We start from the raw sequence: 21,389 nt of genomic DNA, 5'->3' as shown, positions 1-21,389 counted from the left end.
CAGACGAACTGAACTTGCTCACATTCCTTAGCAATACGGATCCAGGAACCTTCAAGTTTTTATAGCTTACGGGACGCCCGAAAAGGGCAGTCATCCCAACCGATGGAAACCCATTTTAGTGGGTGCGTTGCCGGCCTTTTTGCGGAATTGGATATTGTATCTCCCGGTGATACCGGAAGTTGCTAGCTAGGCGTCAAGGTTATGCGGTGGGGCGGGTTGCACCCGAAGATTGTTAAGTGGCTATTACTGACCCGGTTCTCCAAGCAGCAGAGAGGATTGGTGTGATTCGAGTTTCGACCTTTGTGTTACGAGAAATGTTCAAACATATATTATTCTGATATTTGTAAAAACCTTGCTGCATAATTAAAATTAATTATTACACGTTATTTTTATTTATTAATTGCAAATTATAAATTTGAAATATACAAGATAACAAAAAACTGATGAAAAACGTCTCTTTCCGGCGATTGTCCTTGGTGTTTGGATTATAAGAATTTAATATTTTTTGCTAATTAAAATATTAACACCAGTCAGTTCTTAAAATTAGGATTTATGTTTGCTTGGAAGAAATCGCTTTTTAGCAATAAGTCATGTCCGAATCATGTCTGCAACAAAGTTCAATTCTGGATTTGGTGGCGCCACAGCATGTAAGGTCTAGGCCTCAGATTTCTGTATCATGATCATTTGTCAATCTAATAGGCAAGCAAGGTATTTGACCTTCTCAGCTAAACGCCGTTGAATTTTGGGTCCAACCAAATTAGGCTTGGTTAAATAAATTAAATTACAATTAGTTCAATGTATTAAATACTTTTTGTTTGTTTGTTCCCTTTTGTAAATCTTTTTGTAGTAAAATGTTTCATGTATTCCATCTGGCTATATTTTCAGTGTATTTGTTTGTATATATAATTTATGTTAGCTGTAGGATTACAAAATAAATAAATATGGTTCTGTGTTATAATGAATCAATCTGAATGTATGAGTTTCTTTTCAAACAAACGATATGATATTAATATTAATGCGAATAATACCAATACTAAAGCCTCTTACTCCAACAAAATCAAAACTTGAAAAATATGAAATGTCAAATAATAAAATTTGATAATAAAGCTGGTTTAGCAGGATATTGCAACCATTGACCTTGAATATTGTGAAAGTTATTCTGAACTATTTGCAAGTTTGCATATAGTATATTCCTATCCTTAGAAACATTAAGTCTTGCGTGGTGGGCAACCCAAGTGTTCTCCAAGAACTAGGTATAGACCTAGGGGATATATGCGACGGCGGAGGCAAAGGTTGTCCGATACCAAGGACAAGAAACAGTTGCAGACTCACGTTGCCTACTGAAATCTGTCCTTTTTTTTTAATGGAATCTAGGTGTTGGCCTTAAGGGCCTTTAGAGCTCAGCACGGGCTGAGAATGCTGTAACCGTCTGTATACATATTATATATAATAAATATGTACTACAAAGAACGGTTCGGTGGCCATTGATACGCAAGTTTATACTAAAATAATAAATCCTGTACATACCTCGTTTCGACTTATCTTTAACAAGAAGAAAGTATACAGTTGTCAGTCGTAAGGGTATAGGGAATAATATAAGTTGGGAACAATAAGATATAGAATATACTGATGATATATTATATTATATAATGATACATTTTACTAGACACATTCTTAGCCGAGTACTGTGTACTATTTAGAATCGAAACACCAGGACTTGGCGTCTTGTCTTCAAGATGACAGAGTAGCCCTGCAGTAGCTTGCGTGACTCCAGCGTTCCAAATACGTTATCTTTCCTATTTATAGCACTGTATAAAACATAGTTTCTTAGACGAAAACAGAACATTAATATACTTAGCTGGTCAGTGAACCCAGAACGTCGGCCCAGATTTCAGTTGAAAGGACTGGTTCGAAACCGCACTGCGGGTTTTCAAGATCGAAAATCGCGATATTAATATGGACTTAGCAGTATTAATTGTTTAGGACCTAACAAACTTGGTCTGCTACAAGGTTGTATATTTGAACCGCATATCTTCTCACCCTATACCTCACCTAACCTATAGGTTCTATTTGTAATGAAAGCCCATTTCGAATCGAATCGAAAGCAAATCATCCAATTATATCCATTATTTCACAGTAGCAGAAGTACGAATCCCTTGTACATTTAAAAAGCGCGATGTCTATAATATACATTTAAGGATTTAAGAGTGTCTAATCGTTTTGAACCTAAAAACCTTATTGTCTGCTACAAGGTTGATTATTTCAACCGCACATCTTCTCATTATTTAGAAATGGGCTTTCATTAGAAAGCAAATAAAAAAAATCTTATATTAGTTTGTCAATAGCAGAAAGTGTTAAACGGTTTCCCTGCAGTGCGGCCTTAGTTTAAAAGTGCCATTTAAGTATTGTTTGCGCTCTAAATGGTATAAATTCAAAAGACTTATTGAATTGAGGTTTGAATGGATTCAAAGTTGAAACTTGAGTGCTTAATTAGTGAAATTAATTTTAAAGATAGGGCTGTCAACATTAATTCACTATTTATCCGATGATTCCTTGCATACGAAAAAACTCGCTTATGAATGGAGAGAGAAGATATACATAAATATACAGTATATCTACTCTTAAATTTAATTAAGTTAGAAAAAAAAGAATGTATTATTGTTTATTAAGTGTTAACATTGACTCAATAGTAGCAAGAGAAGAGAAAACCTGTGGGTGGAGTTGTCAAGGGGAGTTCCACCATCAATGGGAGTTCGAAGTTGGATGCAAGAAGCACGAAATAGATTTCGATAACTTAGGAGGAAACGACGCAGATTCTAGGAGCCTAAGTATTTATGAGATATTTTTGCTGTATTTATTATGTGAACTGCATTTTTAAGATCTGTATATTTCGTGATTTTGTGAGCTCAAGTTGCCGTCATCATTATTAAAAAGTAAGTGACGCACACGCGAACAATTTGGGGTCATTGCGATCAATCATAATTATTTACTTTTAACGTAATTAAGGCATATTAGGTTAGTAAAAAGATTTATTTAGCTATTATGTGTTATGTTATGTATTAGATTAACAGAGGATCTGGAAGTGTTGATTAAATCATTCCTAATTGTTTTGTAATGCCAATATTGTTTTATTATATAAATACAATTTGTATTGTTTCTGTAATGTTTTTTTTTTAATATAGCAAAGCAACCCTAAATATTTCAAAATTTCAAACTAAATCACTCTAACCGGTAAATTAATCAAACTATAATTAAAGATATTGATACAGCTAATGTTCTGCTTTTAATTTGAAGTCTTCATAAATAATTCAATCTTCACCCCTTTTGTGTATCAGAATAACGCACTAGAATTTTTTTTAATATACATCAACGCACTACGCATAAAAATTTTTTCAAACGGACAGACATTTCGCCTGATGGCGGGTGCCTAGACCGGTCAAGATCTGGACAATTCCAGGAGGTATTTAGCCACCGCTAATTGCTATAATTTTATTTTTTTATTATTTAATAATAATAGGATAATGTAAACTCTATAGTTGCAATATTTGTAAATATGTGAGTACTAAGCGCCTACATATAGTTATCTGCTGCATTGTTTTTTATAACGCCATGCGCCTATTTTATTCTAGTATAGTAGTTTCTTTTGTTGTAGGTTCATAGTCTTCATAATATATAATTATCAAATCCTATTTCTTATTATTATTAATAATACAGCTATAATAAAATAAATTAGCCGGAAAGATGGCGCTGCAGTCGGTACTTACAGACTTTCATACTATCCCAATCGCTTTAAATATCATTCAGGACAACAACAATAACAATAATCAAAGAAAAAAATAATCAGATAACAGTTTAAAAAAAACAAGCTAAGTTTTAAGTATGTAATGCGTATCTGCTGTGGTTCTAATTGGCACTGGCTCAGCATAATGCTGCAGACGTGTTCCACATGGTCATTCTGCCAGAGACCACAGCAGCTAGTTTGCGTCTCAGTCGCAAAAAGAACAAGAATGTAATGAATAAATAATTCTTAAAAGGCCGGCAACGCACTCGCGAGCCCTCTGGCATTGAGAGTGTCCATGGGCGGCGGTATCACTTAACATCAGGTGAGCCTCCTGCCCGCTTGCCCCCTGTTCTATAAAAAAAACTAATAGTAGAAAAAAAAATTGTAAAAGTACTCACACTGCTAGTAAGTAATGAAGTATATATAGTAATTAATATATACCTTTATAGATAATATATATATCTTTATAGATTGCTAACATAATGCATCATTTGTGAAACTAGGTCTGTGGCTAGCTGCTGTAGCTTGGCGCTGTGTTATCTCGGTTAAGACAGGCTTAGCTTAGATTAATTGGAAATTTACAAACACATTAAACCCTTATTTTTACTTTTATTAGTGTATTACGCACACACATACTTTACACATCTTGTATAATTAACAGTAAGACTACTGTTTTAAATTGTTTTAAACATGCACCATATACCATGGGGTAATTGTAACCCACAACACAGAGATTCATGTGAGGATTAGCGTTAGATCAATGTTGTCACAACCATATTTCTGTAATGAGTTTTATTATTTGTTAAAACAGTATTAATGTGTGTTGGAGATGACTTTTGCCTCGATTCAAAGAGGAACATAATGAAGGATAGGTATTAGTGATGAGCAGTGTTGGTCTAGAAGTGGATTTCTATGTGCGTATTTAACATTCGGAAAATAACGATTTAAAAATACGTCGCCCCAATTTGATGATACTGATTATGTCAGGACACATCCAAGTACAAATGTACGGTTTGTTTACGAATTTAAATACATGACACAAGATTTTAAAAAATATATATGTACTTAGACGCAACTTACGCATCAAGAAAACTTGAGAGGTGTCCACCAAATCCAACCGGCCTATTAGATTAGCAAAATATAATAACACAGATTCCAAAATGTGAGGCCCAGAGCTAAAAAGTAGTGTTCTGTAGTGCCACTGATTTTTTATTTTTTTTTTAGTTTTCGAGTGTTTATTTTTAGAATGAAATTTAGAGATTTCCACTCGACATACGCTTGTATATGAGTGGAACAAAGGACTACGAAACGAAATCCAACGTCAATTCAGGCACCGGCTAATGAAACAACTTACTGGATCATACAAAACATTCTATCATTGAAAGAAATCTTCGTAACATTCTAAATTACTTACGATAAGAAAATGACACATTCAACATAAACTTATTTTCATAGCTTACACAATCACAACTCAACGTAAACACTTCGATAACCGCACGTGAACTACACTCTGTGGTAGAGATGCGACTGCCGACTGGCGACTGACGGCAGCGCGGGGGAAATGGACATGCCCCCCAAACCCTCCCCCCGATAATTAGGCTATTGTATATTTATTTCAATGCCCCACGAATTGTTAATGAACAGTGTAATGCCTTTTTCGAAGCATTACTTAACTGTTAAGTTTTTTTTTTTGTAACATGTATTTTTGCACTTTTTGCCTACTATATAATTTAATACATTTTTTTTCCTTTACTCACAGTGGTTGCCTGGGAGAGATCGCTCGAAAGCGATAAGGCCGCCAGTTGTCCTCCTTTTCATTTAATTATGTTCAATTTTTATATTGTAATGTAAATAATAAAACCTAAAATTTCCAAATATTACAAAAGATAAAATTTGAAAAAAATACATAAGGTATCAAATAGAAAAATATTTTTTTGGGCGTTCAATTAAAAATTGTTCGGAATTATACTTGCTGCTGAACCACTACTAAAAAGGACCCACAGTAGAGACTTGGAAAAACATCTAACCAGAGCTGATGATTTCTTCGCTCAACGAATAAGTATAGTAATATATTCAGTAATACATTCAGTATGCATAATATATAAGCAATAGTATATATATACAGCAAGGAAATTAAAAGAAGACTGCCACAGGGACTATTCTATTTATTAATTTTAATTATTAAACCTTGGTTAAGTATTGTATATTTTATCATTCGGCAGAAATTTTATACTGATACCTCCTTATATACTAGCTTTAAAGTCAAAGTCAAAAATAATTTATTCCTATAGGTAACATAATGTACACTTATGAACGTCAAAAAAGAGAAATATACAATAAATGAATCTAATTTTACTACTGCCAGTTCTCAAATCAAGGGCCTAGAACGGAAGAGAAGAACTGGCAATAAACTCTTTGGTAACAAGTATTCTTATTTTTTATTAACTATATACTTTTACACACAAATCATCCAGGACTACTTTCTCTGTTAATTTTTATTGTTATTATGAGTCATAGACTTATAATTTATTACAAACAATAACACACACACATACAACATACACAAAATAACACACATTATACACTTTTGATTATTATTATTATTTTGTGTGTTTCGTAAGTAAAATTTCCTATGTTATGTTATTTTATGTCAAGGGATGTTGTAAACACGTGTATGCGCGCTAAAATAACTGATGCGATAATCAATACCTACCTTTTCACTTTACATTTGCAAAGTGAAACGGGTGCGACAAGGACAAAGCAATTCCAATGCAATCGACGCAATTCGCATACATTTAACGAATTACTAAATTATCGAAGAGATATTGCTAGAGTCACGTTGGCCTGGTATGTTCTGCGTGCGACTCTTATCCACGAGGTCGTAGGTTCGATCCCCGGCTGTCAATGAACTTTCTATTTGCGAATTTAACTGGCTTGCCTTGCACTCACAGTCGACGGCGTGCGTCAGGCACAGGAGACTGTTCTTCTACTTGCCTATTCTAGATTGACAAATGAACATGAAACAGATTTAGAAATCTGAGGTCAAGACCTAATAAAGGTTGGATTTTTTTAAATATTATGTAAATTTCCCAGTATCCTAGAATTTCTACAAAAAGGATGTACAAGCTGCCACTGATTTATTTCATGCGGAAAAACTATGAAGCGTTCATCATGGCTTGATTTCTTATTAACTCTAAAATATAATGTGCAGTGATCGGTCTTCTGTGCCTGACATGCGTTGATTTTGATTTCTTACGATAATATATTCTCTTTTCAAGTGCTAATAGCAATAAATTGGGTGACTGATTATCGAACGGATGAACCCATGAACCTATGCACACTTAACCACTGAACTATTACTGAGTTATACGTTTGACTCTATCCATATTTTTGCTCCAGAAGCGGTCTTTTCGGGGTATTTGTTGTTTTCCCCCGAGGGAGTCGGTAAGAAATAAGTTTACGGAATAAATATTATGACACTATCTGGCCAATATATTCTTGAAGCCTTGTATGTATAAAAAATATAAATAATTTTATGACCAGTATAATACTCAAAACTTAAATTAAGCATACGACCATTAAACCATTCCTAATATGGAAATTGTACAAGTTTTTACAACAAATAATAAAATCAAAACCCTCGTTAAACTTAAAAATCAATAAAACTTTCTATTTTGACGAATATTTAAATGATCGCAATCCTTGGGATTTATATGATATTGGATCATAATTACACAATTTATATGACTCAAAACTTAGAGATACAAAAGAGTGGCGGAAAGTTTCTTGCCAGTTCTTCTTACCCGCTCTACGCCCTTGACTTGCGAACTGGTAGTAAATGTAAGTTTAGAATTAGTTTAACTTTTTTTGTAACGTTCATAAATGTACTCGTTTATCTGCTTAGCTATTTGAATAAAGTTATTTTGACTAGAAACAAAAATATAAACTGTCTTTGCGTGTTGTTCTCACGAGTACGTAAGTGCGTGCTCCTATTTCACCATGCCTCCTGCTGATAGAGGACAAATCTTTGTTTTTAATTTTTTATTTTTATTCTTTATTACTCAATATGTCATATGGAACATGGTGTAGTGGTTGCAGCTCCTTACAAGCATTGTGTAAAAAAAAAACTTGGCGATTAAAAAGAGTGGCGGAGAGTTTATTGCCAGTTCTTCTCTTCCGTTCTACGCCCTTGATTTGAGAACTGGCAGTAAATGTAAAATTAAATTCATTTAATATTTCTTTTTTTGACGTTCATAAGTGTACATTGTTACCTACATGAATAAATAAATTTTGAATTTCAATTTGAATTTGTAGTTTCTCGAGTCGTTTTAAAAACCTTTCTGTGATAATTATAAAAATAAAATATGTTTATTATGGAATAAAAGTTGCAAATATCAGTTATTCCACGTCATTAAATGTGTATCGCAGACATCCCTACTCATCGGCAAAGAAGAGAGAAAGACCAGCGTAAAAAAACTCTCAGTACTCTTTTAAAATATCAAATCATCCTACAAAATCACTATGGCAATATCGATAGGAGAAAGCAGAAGAAGGGAGATTATTATTTCAAAACTGAACTAAAACCTGCTAAATATTTTCTATTATTATATCTTTATTCTTGTATTGATATTGTATATTTGCGTATGCGTTTTTTGATACACGGAGTGAGTTTTATATACACAATTTACCAGGAGATGTGTTTATTAAAATGAATGAAAACAATATTTTTTATTAATAAGGTATGAAACAAATCTCCTTTCCTTATAATGCTTATGAACACACCCTATGCAGTATTAGAGCTGTTTCTGACACCTAATATGTAATTACACACTTTATTCATTCGATCACTGACTCACTCATTCACTCACTCACACATTTGCACCCACACATTTACTCATGCACTCAAGCATTTTGATAACGGTTGAAAAAAAGAAATAAGATAAGGTTAAATAATAACCCTGACACACGTATTTTTTACTTACTAGGGTTTTTTTTGTTTTTGTTAAAAGGGTTTCCAAATTGTACATCTAGCAATGAAAATGACCTTCTGAAAATGAATAAAAATTTTTTTATATTATTTTATTATTATTTTGCCCAATTTATTTTTTTATTTTTTATCTCAAAAACAATTATAGCGATATTAATAAAATTTTAACTGTTTCCGAAACGAGGATAAATATAAATTAAAAAATGTAGCACACGCATTCAGTAGCTAATGACATCAAAACTTTATTACTATAAATGAAAGGCACACTGATAACTCTTGTGAAGTCGTAGTAAATTTATTAAAAACATTTTAAATTATTATTGTTCAATTATTTTAATAACAGTAACAGCGAGTTTTCTATCGATTCAACCTTAAATTGTATTTAGGTCAAGTTCACTATAGAACAGTAATTGTATACTTTTGTGATACATTTGTATATGTAGGCTACATATGTATACAAATGTTCCAATGGAGTATGGGGTATAAAGGTATATAGTTAACTATAATCTAGTTGATATAAGGACTGGGAGTTGGGACTAGTGTTAGACAGGCTACTTTTAATTAATTTGCGACATTTGTTTTAAAATGAGTGTTGTTTGATGCTTTGCTATTTCAAAATTTATTTATTGTAATCCTACAGCCTACATAAATTATATATAATAACAAACAAGTATATTGAAAATATAGCCAAAGATGGAATACATGATACATTTTACTACAAAAAATTTTACAAAAGGGAACAAACAAACAAAAAGTGTTCAATATATTTAACTAAGCCTGATTTGGTTGTGATGAACTAAGCTGGATGGTGTAAAAGTGTGGGTATGTACGTGATGGTGTGTATGTGGGGTGTGCTCATGATGTAGGTGATTTTTATTTATACTATTTTTATATTAAATATATTTTTCTAAATGTAAATATTTTATACAATTATTTTTAAGCGAATAACTAGGTGGTCCGTGATTCGAACCTTGGCATCCCCTAAGGCAATAACACCCACTCATTGTGCCAACGGAATGTGGTATTTATATGGACTACGTGGGAGGCAGTACGAATTTAGTAAGGTGTGCGTTTTAACCTGGCGATATATGTATACGCTTTCTTTGTGTGTTCCTGTGTGTTCGATAGTTGGCTGATCGGTTTTAGTGAAAGCACAGCCTTTCTCGAAACTAATTCGCTGTTTTGCTGAGAGCTTTGTTTATAGCACCAAACATTTTTGGTAATTTTATGTTATTTAATTGTGTGCCTGTCTTATCTTGTGTATGTTTTTAATTAATATATTGTCATACATTTTAGATAGAAGATTTTATAAAATATTAAGTAGATTTAGTAATAAGTATGATGTTGTAGACTTAATAAATAAATAAATAAATGAGAAGAACTTTTGCATCAACACTTGAAGAATAACTCCTGTATGTCAAAATCCATCACTAATATTTGTGTTAAGCTTGGGTTCAGATCACCAAGTGATGGAAATCGGTGACTTGACCGAGGCTAAGCATCAAACGATCGCGAAATATTCATTAAATAAATAAATGATGAATAAATGAATCACTTTACTGCTAATGATTCATAGTACTTTAGCCTTTTTAGTTCTAGGCCTAAGATTTATGTTTATGTTTCATTATCGTGTGTCAATCTAGACAAGTAGGTGATGTTTTAGTGACACGCGCCGTCGCCTATTTGGGTCTAAGGGAAGCCGGTTTCCTCACGATGTTTTCCTTCACCGATCGAGCGATATTTAATGCTCACATAGATATAAAGCCCATTGGTGCACAGCCGGGGATCGAACACATGACCTCAGGTATGAGACTCGCATGCTGGACCCACTAGGCAAACACAAGTACTCACGATAAAAATTTTACACAAAAACCAACTAGCTTTTATTTAGCTTGAAACAGGTAGGGCTCAGGCCGAACTCAAATAATAAAAAAAAATTGTAACGAGACAGCTGGTAGGGGCAGATAAAATCTATTGTCTGCGAATTCAACTGGGGTCGGCGACCGAATATTTCGTGTAATAGTTTACAAAAATAAAAATTAAAAAAAGAAATGGGATAGCGCTCAATCGAGCAGATACGTTGCCGGCCTTTAAAGCAAGCTACTTAAGCCCACGTTTCATACATAGATAGATATCTACTATTAGCTTATGATTTTTACACATCATCTAAATGATTTAATTATTCATATTTTCATAGGTCCTAACCTATAAAAAGCCCCCCATTGCAAGGCCATGGACACCCATTTCAGTGGATGCGTTGCCGACCTTTGAAATAGGAGATTACTCGATCTTTAAACAGTTGGAGGTCGTATCTTCCAGGGAATTATTATTTTATTTTATATATTATTTTAAATATCCCAAAAAAATCTCAAATTCTGACAATAGCTTCAGAGACTAACGCGCCAAAAGAAGTATAAACTCAAAAAAACTTAATTAATTAAAAAAAAATATTTTAGTTATATTATACATAGTTTGAAACTTTGAATAGTCAATCTACATAAGCGACAATTGTATTGCATATCACGGTGATGCAACATATTGGGTAAAGATGCGCTGCCATGTTTCATTGCGTTTAGTGTTGCCCAAATGCAAGACCAAGACGAGACTTAGACCAGTCTTGGTATTGGTCTTGCGTCAATATACCTGGTCTTGATCTTGGTATTGGTATTGCGCTCTCAGTCTTGGTCTTGGTCTTGATCTTGCAGCAAGAGTCTCGCAAGTCTCGCAAGACTTGTAAATACCTATTAGCCTATTGCTATTTATTCGTCACTCATGTCAAATTGTAAACATTCACTCCGAAAGCAATAAGAATTTAGAGTATCTAGCTAGGTAAATGGGCGAGAATAATAAATAAGATAGACTCGAAGCAAAACTGAATTGGAAATGACTGAAATTGAAATAAAAACTCATATTTATTTACCGACAAAGAAAAATGCGGCATTCTTTGATAGATAGAATAAATCTTTAAAAGATTAAAAAACAGAAGTATCAGAATCAAAATCAGATAGGCAGGACGTAGGCACAAAACTACGCAAAAATAAAGTGCAGATAATTATGCAAATAATATTGTTTATTATGTTCCTTTTTTATTGGAACTATACGTTGCCTGCTGTTTTTATGGAGGTTACTAGCTACTAGAGTAGATACGATAGAAGTTGATAAACCGACACTGCAAATCTCGATTTTTGGAAATGTGTGATTTTAAAACCAAATGCGTAAAGCAATATGACGTCGCTCATATTTGGAGTTTTTCCACGTTTCAAGTTTGTTTAAATCACCCACTTCCAAATTTGCAGCACAATGTCCTTCAAAAAGGTATAATAGGTATTACTTAATAATAATATAAACTAGGTATATTATTATAACTAAATTTTTTATAATATCCCTACGACTACAATCTTCCTTGCGAGGACAACATAATCTACGTCCGTTCTGAGCACCCGAAAACCTATTTTATTCTTTGGAACCATAGGCAATGGCGGCGACCTTTGACATGAAAGCGACGGCGGCAACACAAGTCTAGGACTAAATTTTTACCTATTTTGGTACGGTTGTCAATGTTGGCATTAGCACAGAAAAATGAAATTAAGTAAACACAACGTTTATCACTTTTTTAATAACTAGGTATCCACGATAGAATTTTTTTTCTACTAATTCCCTAAGTCTTAATATATTTTTCATAATTTTTTGTTTTTCAGTAATTTATTGTGCGTAATTGAATAGTAAACTCTAAATCTTACTTGAGAGCTTTTTTAAAATAAACTTTAACGTTTTAAAGTTAATAAAACGAAAGCACTGACATGGCATAATATACAATTTTCAATCTTGCTGCTCACACTTTAGTACCTAGGTATATCACTCACTATCTATCATTTACCGATATTAATAATGATTATTTCGAAATCAAAATATTCGCAATTCAATAGATGCAATACCTACTTTATAGTTATTAATTATCATCTCGCCCGACAGCCAGTGTGAGAATGAATTTGTACAAGAAACTCAGAGCATTCAATTTATACCTACTTACGGTCATTTAATTTTATCCTCCTGTACCAACCCTACCAAAATAGGTAACAATTTTGTGTGCCTCTGTACGTACTCTTTGTCGGCGAATGCGGCGCTCAAACAGCGTCAAATGCTGTGATACACTTGTTGCAAACCGCGGCGTCTTTGTCGATAAATTATCAAATATGTAGGTATATAATACACCGACCGACCAATAGTTTATTCGCAAAACGTCACATTTTCCCAATCAACCTTGAACCTTAATTCTCTAGCGATAAAGTTGAAAATCGTTTAAAAAAATTTGATAACGCCCAAATCTCAGTTTGTCCTAACTGCAAGACGCAAGAGTATTGCAGGCTTAAGTATTGTCTTGCTCAAGTCTTGCAGGCTTCAGTCTTGGTATTGGTCTTGCTACGATAAGGCGGTCTTAGTATTGGTATTGGTCTTGCAAAAATGCAAGAACAAGACCAAGACTGCAAGACCAAGACCGATTTTGGGCAACACTAATTGCGTTGTGGGGCCACAGCACGAGCGAGCCTGTTGCATTTTAATGAATTGGTCGATGTTGGCGTCGTTAAGTATAAAAAAAGTAGTTATAAGTGCTTCATACAACAAACACGGCCGTCATAAACATAGCCGAAGATTATTCGAAGCGTGTCTTTCTAAGAAGGTTTTAAACCAAAGAAAGCAGAGTTTAACAGAAGAAGCTTCGTATATTTTAGGGGACTCGATCGAAATATTTACTAAGATCAATGTAACAGTATTGATCTCTGTGCAATTGAGTTTTAGACAGATTCAAACACTCGGTTTATTAGAAACATCACCAGGTCAAAATAAATGTAATTCATATATTAAATTTATATGTATGCCTATTTTTCTATAAATGACATAATTTTACTATGTCTAAACTAAACTACCAACAAATTAAACGAATGCAATCCTAAAAGGGTCTTTGAGCAGCTCTATTTCATAGACAAGTAGTGGTCAGTCATCTGTGCCTGACATGTCTAAGACATGCGCACATAGAACGTCCATTAGTGCACAACCGCGTATCGAACGACCTCAGGTATTAGAGTAGCCCGTTGAAGCCTACACCAACCTCCATGATCATAAATAATTAAACAGAAGACTCATCAAAATATTCCATCATCAGACGTCGAGTCAGTATGCAACATCTCAGCGCTTATGTTGCACAGTCGCTGAGAAACCACCTGGAAGTGGAGGTATATATTTCTAAACCTATCCGACCTTCCTAACTTCCGGTGGCTTCCATGGGGCCGTTCAAGTATTGCGTAAGCTCGATATATGGGGGGGAGGGGGTAATTATACCCACACATTCTCTATGCTTGAAAACGAAATGCATTTTCGAGAATTCCTACAAAAAGTTTAATACATTTACGCACTATTATTGTTGAGACCTTTGCTTACTCTTGCTGACAAGAAGAAGAAAGGAAGGTGTAATTCACATTAAGTTTTCCTTTTCTACCAAACAAAAGAATAATAGAATCGCTGTTCAAGTGGCCGCCTGCCCTACATAGTTCACATACTAGAAAAACGAAATATAAACTGGTTTTGTAACCTTTAATAGCTATAATTGTAGAACAATACTATCGTTCTATTGTTCGCTAATAATGTGTTTTGGTTTATATTAAAAACAATTAGTGGTGCAAGATTTTTGTACCGTTTCATGAACGTTTGTCAATCAAATAGGCGAGATCAGTTTCCTTCCTTCTGGATGTCCGCACCGGGTGTCACATTTTTTGGGGTGACACCCACCCGGTCTCTCATCATCGCTAGCATAAAAATACATACACACACACCCATTCGCATATACGTATAATATGTGTTATATATTTATTCTGATTTATACTACTTTTTCTCAAAAAACTGTTTTAAACTTTTACCATGTACCACTGACTAATTGTTAACTGGTGGTAACCCAGAACACTAGTTTACCAGCGATGATTTTTTATTTTTTTTTAATTTTGTCACAACCTCTTTGTCTTAGATACTAATATTATATAGAGGAAAGATTTGTATTTAAGTATGTTTCAAACGAATTGGCTCAAAAAGTACTGGACCCATTTTAAAAATTCATTCAACATTTGAATGCTACATTATCACTGAAGCTATTCATTGCAAGAAATGAGGATCCCTAGTAAAACTACTATAAGTTACCCAAAGTGTAAAAAATATCTTAAAAATATCTTTCATCGCGTGCGCTATAATTTCTAAACTATTTATGATATAACAAAAATTGCCCTCAATATTAACTTATCGATATCCACAACAAATGTTTAAAAGATGTCCACGGGACCGGCCGCTAATAATAATTAATGAAGTTTTTATATTTTTTTATATTAAATATATTATATGTTACTTATATGCAATTCCTTTCGCAAGGCTATATTTAAACTTATATAGCATGCCAGATAGGACGTTTTTTTAATAAAAGAGATAGATTTTGTTATCATATCTTTTCTCTCCATAATATAATTATTTAGCAATAAATATCTTGACGTAATGATTAATAGCTTTAAATATTGGTTAATCATTTGTTTTGTATTAAAATAACTCGGATTCTAATCGGGGTTACTTTTACATAATTTAGAGTCAAATTATGGGAATACGTGTTAATAATATATATTCATATATTTGAATAGGGCTGCAATTAAATATATATAAATAATTTTAGTATAGATATTATTTTGATTTATGATTTAAATTCTATACAATAAAACAATCTTTTTTTAATACGGGCATACGGAATGTCCAAAGAGGGCAATCATCGCCCATGGACAGCCATTTTTATGGATGCGTTGCCAATGAGCATACGTACTCTTTCTATAAATATCGCTCTATTGATTCTTGACTGTCAGGTGAGTTTCTATATCTATATCTCACAAACTAACATGTGTCTTTTGAATAGAAATAATCATATGATACATATAAAAATAGGCACGCAATCATTAATTATTATAATGTCATAATTATAGGAACAGTTAATTATAATCTTAATATATATAAATCCGCTGTTGTCCGCGATGGACTCCTAAACTACTTAACCGATTTTAAATTAAATTGGCACACCGTGAGCAGTCTGGTCCAACTTAAGAGATAGGATAGCTTAGATCTTTAATTATAGTCGCAATTTTATTTTATTGCAAATATGTATTTGTTTATTATTTGATACAATTCTAACAGATGGCGCTGAGTTAAAGGTAGTTTAGTTTAGGTCCGTGTCGTGGTACCAACGTTTCACATAAGCTATCTACCTTTCATATGAGTTCTCCTAACGTTTCCCTTGAATACTTTACTATATATATTTTATTGTAATACATATAACAAAAACCTTAGCCGCAGCAACGCTTGGCCGAGTCTGCTAGTTTTTTATAAAAACTTATGGTCTAAATACCTTCCTTTTAAAGGCCTACCTTTATAAATATAATCTTCCCCTTTAATAGCAGTCACCCACAGAAACTAAGTCTAATTAATGCAACATAACTTACTCAAAATAATCCTGAAAACGTTGAAAAGCCCCTCAAAGACGCACATTGCACAAGAAATGAACAACTCCAAATAACACTTCCAACTGTATACCTTATTCCTGAGTCATAAAGTCGAAATTAGCGTGACAAATATATCGGGAAAACCGAATGAGTCATCTTCAAATGAAAACGCGTTTGTATGGCATATGAAAACTGCAGGCGTTTTTTAGAATTCAGCTTTTCAAGGAAAATTTATCTTTATCAATATTTGTTTCTGAATTATGTCTCCGACATGGACATTATTATATGTTCGCAGAGTTCAGGCTAGCGACATTTTATATTTAGGGCCTGTTTCACAATGTCCTACTACTACCCGCGACCTAGCGACCCGCCCCGGCTTCGCACGGGTGCAATGCTGATACTAAATACACTACAGAAAATCTGCGAACGTTGTATATAAAAATGTGGGTTATCCACATACCATCACGGAACCTTCCTCTTGAATCACTCTAACTATTAAAAAAACCGCATTAAAATCCGATGCGTAGTTTCAAAAATTTAAGCATACAAAGGGACATAGGGACAGAGAAAGCGACTTTGTTTTATACTATGTAGTGATTGGTAGGATCACCAGTGTTTGACGCGTTTCACGACTGTCAGATAGCGCTTTTCTTCATGAAACGCTAAGTTTCTTATTCGGAACTTTTATTATCCAAATAATTTATGTGTTGCATAGCTATTTGGTACTTTATCCATTGATTGTGAAACAGACCCTTAATATTATATATTAGTATTTTACGTTCAGTAATATTAAAGTAATCATTGTAATTATAGAAGTATGTATCTAATTTGCCTGTTTAGCCTTTTACAAACTGTATGGTGTCTCTCCCTATCTCTTGTTTGTTGTTATGTAGTCTTGGGGACGGAATACCAGTTGGTGTACTATGTCTTGCAGGGGGGGGGTTATGTAAAATTCAAGTGTGCTCCAAGAAACCCAGTTCTTGTACTTGAATTAATATGGCGGATATTAATAAAATAAATATCTCAAATTCATAATGGCGTTTCCTCGCTGTAATGCGATACTTATTCATCGGGGGAGGAAAGCACCAGGTGTGGGGTCACCGGTATTAACTACAAGGCGCCAACTCTTTAACTATCATGTGCACTTGAACCCCAGGGCCCAAGAGTCTCTACTCTAATAACTAAAAATAAATAAACCAATGTTGGAGAAAATACATATTTGAGCCGTTTATTTATTAGTTTAATTATATTTTTATTTTCTTTAGATATTATAACGTTTATACATTATCCTTGCACAAAGCTCTTTGTACTGTATCTTTGTAAATAAATAAACATATACTGTTAACGCACTTGAAAGATACAATAACTTTTCTATATATATACATCGATATAATATGAATTGTACCAATTTCAACTTTCGTTGAAATAGCGTTGTTTTTTTTTTTGGGTAGTATGTGTTCAGATCAGATGGTCAGGATCAGATTTACGATTGTTATTTCAACGGCTTCACGTAGTTATTTGATAGTCCATGGTCAAAAATATATTACAGCATATCTCCAATTTACAAGCTTGCGAACATTCGGCACACTGATAAAGTGGTACAAAAAAATAAAATAGAATTTTGAATGTGACAAACACTGGCAAACATACACGAAGAGATATAAAAATTTAAACAAAAAAATTTAATTATAAAAACTAAATGAAAATTAAAAAAAATATTTCGCAGGAAGATTATTTTTTTCCGACACCAACTTTCATGAGTGCGTTGCAGGCCTTTAAAGCTGGTGCCGTAGGTGTTAAAACCGCGTCCACGTTGGGACTCCACTAAATTAGAGATCATTACTTAGTATTATACTGTTTTCCCTAAATTACCTAATTAATTAGATACTACACATACATTGAAACGATAATTGTTTTTCCATCTACACAAACTAGACTGAAAACCGCGCATTGCGGCCTCTGAGTAATGAAAATAGGTTTTTATGCCATGATTGCAACCTCTTTTCTCGCTCTGATAGCAAAAATATTCGCATTTTTACTACAATAGAAAATGTTGAAAGAATTCTTCCTGACTCAGCTTTAAAACCGCTTTTATCATTAAATCAAAGAAGTTTTGAGATGTGGTGTTATTTTTGCATGCTTAGGCTGGATCCAGAAAATCTCTAGGAAACGCCAAGGGATCAAGCAATTTGGAAAGTGATTGGTCTTCGACGAGTCGAACCGCACTTTATTGAATACGGTCAAGTGGAAGGAGCTGGTACTGGGGTGCTCCCGCCCCGGAGTAAAGTACCGTCTTGCCTTGCTGTGCGTACCAAGCTTCTTGGAGGCTAATTTAGCCATTTTCATTCAATACGTCAACGCCAAATATTCCGCTAGCTGGCTTTAAGAAGAGTGTCTTGGAAAAATGGAGTAGTGACATTTTTTTTTTATAGAACAAACGCAAACGGGCAGGAGGCTCACCTGATGTTAAGTGATACCTCCGCCCATGGACACTCTCAATGCCACAGGGCTCGCGAGTGCGTTGCCGGCCTTTTAAGAATATGTACGCTCTTTCTTGAAGGACCCTAAGTCGAATTGGTTCGGAAATACTTCGGTGGGCTGGTTCCACAGTTTATGATGTCTCCGTCAATGTATTTAATTTAATTTATTTAATTATAAGTAATCTAACAGCTTACTTAATACATATTATTATACAAAATACTAAAACAACACACAAAGCCAAAACAGATTACACAGATTAACAAACCATATATAAAAAACAGAAAACAAGCATTAAAAGACAAAGTTACATTTAAAAGAAAAACAAAAGAATAAAATTAAAAAATTGCAAAATTAAAAAAGCAACAAATAATACTAAGAATGTATTAATAACTACTACTTAAAAAAACTACTACTTTAAAAAATCGGAGTCTTCCCGCTTCTCCAAGTACTTCTTTACATCACTGTGTTTGTGGTAGAAAAGATCAATGTCTTGACAATGGTTGTCATAGTTCGGTAAACCCTAAAGATTGGAGAATTACGCAGGTAATTCGACTTCGTACGAGGCACACTGAACAATTTTGAGTATCTTGTCGCATACGCAGGAGGAATTTTAAATGTAATTAATGATAGCAAATAGGGGCTGTCTATCCGCCCATTAAGAATAGCATGTAAAAAGAACAAGTCTTGCTGACTCCGTCGATATTCTAGTGAGTCTAAATTAAAATATGAGCAAGAACCTGCATAACTATCGAAACTTTTATATTTTTTGAAACAAAGAAATTTGATAAACTTTTTTTGTATATTTTCCACAGCTTTTTTGTATGTTACATAATATGGAGACCAAAATATAATACTTGCGTACTCCAGCACGCTTCTGACATATGCAAAATAAAGGGTTTTTATGAAATTTATATTTTGAAATGTCTTGCATGTATATTATTATATTATGTTCGCAGAGTTCAGGGTAGCGATATTTAATATTATATATTAGTATTATACGTTCAGTAATATTATCTGGCTAAAAATGAAAGTTTCTTCTTTTGAATTCGACATGATTTAGTTGACCAGGCCGAAACTCCACGTGGCAAAGTCTCGACTTCTGTCTGTTCTGGTACTGATCCGCAACTGCCCAAGAAATACCTACATGACCAGTAAAGAGTATCCCCAGTGCTGTCATACTGTAGGCTTTCTTCTTCGCCGTATGGGCTAGTGAGACATTTTCACTTCATTGACTGAAATTCCCTTGGACAGGGTTGCAGACGTTTAAATCAGGGCTGTGATATGCCACCGATTGGCTTCACAGAAGATGGAATAAACATGACCTGCAGAACAACTACAGCAAAGGAATCTGGAGCATCTGACAAAATATTATAGGCTCCCAAGGGAAGGGCGCAAAGAGAGACCGGATCAAAAATCTTCGGGATAATCCCTCACTCTTCTCAGTGTCGGCAAAGATTGGACACTACTTCTAGAAGACTTTAGATTAAGAATACAGTATCTTCATTTTGGAATCATGAAATTTTAGAAACAACCTGCCGTCTGCACGAACTTTAAATAACTATAAAAGAAAATCTCGATTAGATAACTTAAACGATATAACTCCAAATATTTAATATAAGTTTTGTGACTCGTGAAACATGAACATATACGACCTAACAGTCTGTGAGGGCTAGACATTTTATTTTTTATACAATCTGCGCTTCTAAAATCATGACGTCATCGCAGTGATTTGTAGATATCCATCTTTCCCTGAAACCCGCTGACGAAAACAAAATCTCGACCACATAACCCCTGTCAAGGAGTCGCCCTCGACAGCGGTGTGTACGTTAGCATAAAGACACCGTTCGCAAGAATATCTCTTTTGTCCTCTCTCGCCTCTATTTCCTCCTGAATAAAAGTCCTCACATGTGTCTTCATGGGCTTCATGGCGTGTCATTCTAATTGGGACGTCGATCTCCACTACGACCATGAGCTCCCTACCATAGTCCAATGGATGAAGTTCGACAAGGAATCATCCCAACGCGATGGAGGAAAACCAGACTAGAGCATAAAACTGCCTTTACCGGTTGAGGCGTGGAACTTCTTACTTCGCTCACTCCAGTGAGCTTCCGCCTGTCCTTCAGGCGATTGAACCCATGACGGCTCAAGTCAAGGTTCGAGTCTCGCAGGAGACTCCCTTGCGCCTAGGAAAATGACATTCTGGCTGAGCTACACTCAACAAAACAGTCTTTTAAAGTATTTTAAGGCCAACAGCGAGTCTCCGAAATTAAAAAAAAAGTAAATTACTTCAGCCACTGGCGCCATCGGGTGCGCCTAGAGACTAGAGAAAGATCATCCCTTTAGGTTGGAGGATCTTCCTTCCTTTATAGACACATGCTGGTTTCCTCACGATGTTTGCCTTCACAGGAATCAATAGAGCAATTTAATTGAACAGAAATAGAATTTCATTGGTACAGCCGTGATTCGAATGCTAGGTCCAGATTTAGCATTCAATTCGACAAATGTTTATTGTAGAGTTGGTTGGTATTGTTAGTTGTGTAGTAAAATCAATATTTAATAATAATTTAATAGTTTATTGATTGTAATTGTAACATCTGTTACCATAGTTATTTTTCTTAACGCT

General features: G+C 34.2%; 1 protein-coding gene across 9 annotated transcripts in view; it reads right to left on the bottom strand.

Moving 5' to 3' along the window:
• Nucleotides 1-21,389, bottom strand: part of LOC110998247 (protein Fe65 homolog) — a 65,308-nt gene that overhangs the window by 32,000 nt on the left and 11,919 nt on the right. For 3 of the 9 annotated variants that reach the window (XM_045633454.1, XM_045633457.1, XM_045633455.1), the window contains exon 1: nucleotides 5,196-5,308. The exons of 3 other annotated variants lie outside the window; for them this stretch is intronic. The gene's annotated coding sequence lies outside the window, so the exon portion shown is untranslated. Of the gene's footprint in view, nucleotides 1-5,195; nucleotides 5,309-21,389 lie in introns of those variants that run through there. 3 more of the 9 variants (XM_045633456.1, XM_045633458.1, XM_045633459.1) reach the window with 1 other exon arrangement.

Source organism: Pieris rapae, chromosome 23, assembly GCF_905147795.1.
Source record: "Pieris rapae chromosome 23, ilPieRapa1.1, whole genome shotgun sequence".
Classification (NCBI taxonomy): Eukaryota; Metazoa; Arthropoda; class Insecta; order Lepidoptera; family Pieridae; genus Pieris; species Pieris rapae.
The sequence above is the reverse complement of the archived record's forward strand: the minus strand, read 5'-3'. Positions and strand labels throughout refer to the sequence as shown.